We start from the raw sequence: 4,973 nt of genomic DNA, 5'->3' as shown, positions 1-4,973 counted from the left end.
CAGTACATCTTACTGAAATGTATCATGTAATCACTTAATCTGTGTTTCAACCACGGAAAGAAGTCAATAAAGCAGCTTGTGAACAACATGTCACATTTACCTCAGGAATGTTTTTCAGTGTCCACATTTCCTTAATCAGTTATAAAAAAAAAAAAAAAACACTAGAGAGGAGCTTATTTACTGTTAATTATATGTTTGAATAAATTTGCCATGAATACAAGTGCTTATGAAAACTACCTTATGTGCAACTGAGTTTTATACAAACATTTCAGTTTTTATTTGAGTGTAATTATTATATCTAAAAAAAAAAATAGCAGCTGAATATAATACCTCTATTGTTAATTGTAACTTCTAATATTATAGTGTACCAAATGAGAGGGTTCCCTGTATAGTCCGAAGCATTATCTGTGTTTTTTTTCTCCTTAAGAAAAATCAAACTATCGGTATCGGCATCGGCTGATATCATTCTGAATAATCAGCTATTCGTATTGGCAGAGAAATTTAGTATCTGTGTATTTCTAACAAGCCCTATACCTAGACTAATTTTTATATAGATTATCTTCGTAGAAAGCCATTATACTATGCACAGACACAACATATAATTTAAAAAGTCACAAAAAACAGACTCATTACATCCTCCACAAACACAACATGGGCCTGTTAGTACTTTGTCCATCAAATTTTCTTAACAGTCCACTCCAGCAGTTAACGCAGTGGTACATAAAAATTACCCTCACCCTCCAAGAAACTGTGTGTAGTCAGCCATTACTGTTTAACTAAAAAAAAAACAGGCTCCATCTCCGTACCCCCCGCGTACCCCATCTCTAAACTACAGCAGTGGTGGTGAGCAAGACACACAGGCGGTAATGAAGCGCCGTGTCATGTGGAGATGTAATTACCTTACTCTCCTGCTGGGTGTGCACTTCCTGGGTGAGAGGAAAGATGAATCGCCAAAGTGGGAAAGCGCTGAACCCTCAAAAGTTTAATTCACCCAGCGCAGCACCCCTCTCCTCCCCTCCCCATCCTGCTGGCTGCTTTGGGGAGGGTAATGGTTTGGGCAGGCATTTAGCTAGCTGATAAATGATGAGTGTAGTTTTTGGTGCTCAGGATCCAGGAGATGTGTTTGTTCTGTACTCCTCCGTTTATGTGTGTGTGCACACTCAAACTGCATGCTGGGAGTTATTGAGTCGCAGCACATGGAAAGACACGGGGGGTGGGGGATATAGAAGGGTGGGAGAAGAGAACAGAGGTCAAAGTACAGCAAAAAAACAGAAAATGATAGGTGAAAGAAAATGAATTAAGGGGAAATAAACATGAGATTTACCACTTTTACACCAAAATGGTGCTGGTGAGAGCTAACCTCACTCAAAACTGGCCAACTGTACTCTGACTTGAGATCCAAGTGATGCTGTAGCTGAATTTACAATCTGTACATAAACAAATATAGCACATAATTAAGAGAACATATTTTATCATTTATCCAATAATGTAATACATAATATACTGTATGATATCTATTATAAACAGAAAAAAATGTGGGAAAATTGTTCCTTTAGGTGTTAAACAAATTGTCGATAAACCTCAAATGTACACTTTTGGACCTGATATACCCTCCATAAAGGGTATTAGTACCTTACAGAGACATATAAGTTAGTAGATAAGGCACAAAGATATCGATTTGAGGGTGCTGCCCCAGTGGCAAGTAAAAAGCACAATTTATGCAAAATTTTAATATTAAAATTGTATTTTAAAAATGTAAATTTAATCTTGTATATAATATTTAAAAATGATATTGTTATATGAATTTTAAGAATCATATTTTAAATATTTTGAAATGATATTTTAAAATATAATGTATAAAAAAATATAATCAATATATTTAAAAAATAAAAATATATATATTAAAATTTGCATGAATTGTCATGTTGTACCTTTTCTACCCTTAATAGATACATTTATATTTTAATTATATGTGTATGTAATATTTTTAAATAAATAATTTAAAATAATTTTATAAAAAATATTTAATATTTAATAAATATTTAAAATATGCATTTTTAATTAATTATATATACACTACCATTCAAACATACAGGGTCAGTTTTTTTTTAAAGTAATTAATACTGTTATTTATCAAGGATGCATTAAATCGATCCTGAAAATGTACAGTTTTGATAATAATAAGAAATGTTTATTAAGGACCAAGTCAGCATATTAGGGTGGTTTATGAAGGATCATGTGACATCGAAGACTGGAGTAATGATGCTGAAAATTCAGCTTTACATCACAGGAATAAATTACATTAAAATGATTAACATAAAAAAAAACAGTTGATGCCATACATTTGTACTGTGCAGTATAGAACTGTGTTTTTGTATTAAGCATATTTAAATGTGATATAATACAAAAAGAATATGCATTGCTAATGCATATTCTATTTGTAAAAAAATTAATTCAAAGCTATATTAAAGTTTTGCAGTGTGACAAAAATAGACTTATACTAGAAATATATTTGGTGATGAAATCAAATATATATATTATATATATATATATATATATATATATATATATATATATATATATATATATATATATATATATATATATATATATATATAAAACACACACACACACCAAGTTTTAAGCACCTGATGCAGAGTCAAAACCTTTTTTTTGTGGCAGAATGGCTGCAGATTGAGTGTTGGCTCCTGCAAAAAGGAGTAAAAGAGAAAGAGAGAAAAGAAGATGGATAAAAGAGAAGTGTAAAAAAAAAGAGAGGGCAGGTGGGGGGTTATCGGGCCAGTGGGTGGAGATCAATTTCCCAACAGCTTATCAGTCAAACAGCTCTACCCTATTCTGCTGATTGCACACTTTCAGCTCAAGTCAAGCGATTTCCAAGTTCCAAGTGTGTGTGTGTGTGTGTGTGCTGGGCACTCATAACTACAGGTCTGGAGCGAGCGAGGATCTGTCACGATGCTTTATTTCCTGAGCTGGTTAGTGAGGACTCACAGCCAAGAAAGGGACAGTGAGAGAGAAAGAGAGAGAGAGAGGGAGCTCTCAGGTGAGGGTAACCCGGTCCGCCACCGTTCGCTCTGGGAGAGGGAGGTGGCAGAAAGCCGGTTGTGTCAATGCATTATGCATTAGAGTCTGCGCTCGACTGACAGCCCCTCTGCCGCCCTCGACTCTAACAGGGCCGCCGCTAATCAAAGACGACACATCCGAATGTCCAGACACACACACACAGAAATTTACTAATCAAAAAGTGTATTTCCTAGAGGCTGTCTCCCAGGAGAAATCCGGCGGGGAGAAATTGGAATAATTTATTAGCTTACAAGTTTTGGTTGACAGTTAGCCCGGGGCTATTTATCTCAGTAATAGAGAACGTCTCCAATGTGGCAAAATTGACCAAATCAAACAGCTTTGATCAGAAAATGAATCTGGCAAGCTTGTCTGTCTTCACGCACCCCTCGAGAAAAGCGGGAAACAAACAAATCCAAAAAACAGAGAAGGAAGACAGAGAGGGAGGGAGAGAGAGAGAGAGAGAGAAAGAGAGAGAGAGAGGCTATATAAAACAGATTTACACATTTTCAAAAAAAAAAAAAAAAAAACGTCACAGATGATAAACAACGAGTTTTATGACAACAAAGAATATTACTCCAGGCCGCGGTGGTGCCGTGACCCGGCTATATTTATTTCAACCTGTCATTTAGTTTGATTTGCTCATCAGGAGGCTATTTTTTCACATAATTGATGTCTTTAATGAACGTAAAAACACTTTAGTCAGGACTTACAATGAACTTGAAGTTTTGAATAAATATTAATACAGGGTCTCGTTTTAAAGGATGTCCACGAACCGTTCAAACAGCATGTGACAACCTTCAGACACGCGCCACAGGCTTCACTTGTGAGGGACACGCGGAGCAAAGGGGAACAAATTCGGGTCGAGCACCACAACAAACCGCCATGGCAACTGCTTTTGACAACATCACACCCAGCGTCTATACACGGCAGACAGACACGCTCATTTGCGCGGGAGATTGACGGTTCAAAGGGTCTTGATTTTGACACTGAAAAGGAACAAATATTCTCACATGTTGATCTAGTTTAATTAGAGCTGCGTGCTTTGATGCATGCTTGTCAGGGGCTGCTTGATGTTGCATCAAGTGAAGTTAAATGCGTCTCACTCAAGATGACCATGCACGCATCATGCACAACGCAAGAGAAGTTTGTGTAGGCCTGCTGTTGGAATGCAACGTTCAAACAACCTTCAAGCAAAGATGGAACAATAATGTCTTGTGTTCAATCTTACAAATAAAGGTTTTTCAAGGGTTTTTGATAATTAAACCCTTTATTTTTAACAGTTTGACAGAATGCACACTTTATCAATACATCAAAATACTGTATATTTTAAAATAACATTATAAAGTTCATTTGTATATATATACTTAGTAAACTAATCATCAAAGCACATAAAGCATGCACATTTTAACTCAAAAGCTATCATTATGCCCACAAGAGTTCAAAGGTTTGGCTAAGATTTTTAAATGTTCTTGAAAGAAGTCTCTTTTGCTCACCAAGGCTGCATTTATTTGATCAAAAATACAGTAAAAACAGTAAAATTGTGAAATATTATTACAGTTTAAAATAATGGTTTTCTATCTGAATATTTTTTTAAATATAATTTATTCCTGTGATGCAAAGCTGAATTTTCAGCATCATTACTCCAGTCTTCAGTGTCACATGATCCTTCAGAAATCATTCTAATATGCTGATTTGCTGCTCAAGAAACATTTCTTATTAGTATCAATGCTGAAAACAGTTGTGCTGCTTAATATTTTTGTGGAAACCATGATACCTTTTTTTTCAGGATTCTTTGTTTTGTAACATTATATGTCTTTACTGTCACTTTTGGTCAAATTAATGCATCATTACTGAATAAAACATTAATTTCTTTAAAAAAAAAATCACACTGA

This window comes from Chanodichthys erythropterus, chromosome 22 (assembly GCF_024489055.1).
Source record: "Chanodichthys erythropterus isolate Z2021 chromosome 22, ASM2448905v1, whole genome shotgun sequence".
Lineage (NCBI taxonomy): Eukaryota > Metazoa > Chordata > Actinopteri > Cypriniformes > Xenocyprididae > Chanodichthys > Chanodichthys erythropterus.
The sequence above is the reverse complement of the archived record's forward strand: the minus strand, read 5'-3'. Positions refer to the sequence as shown.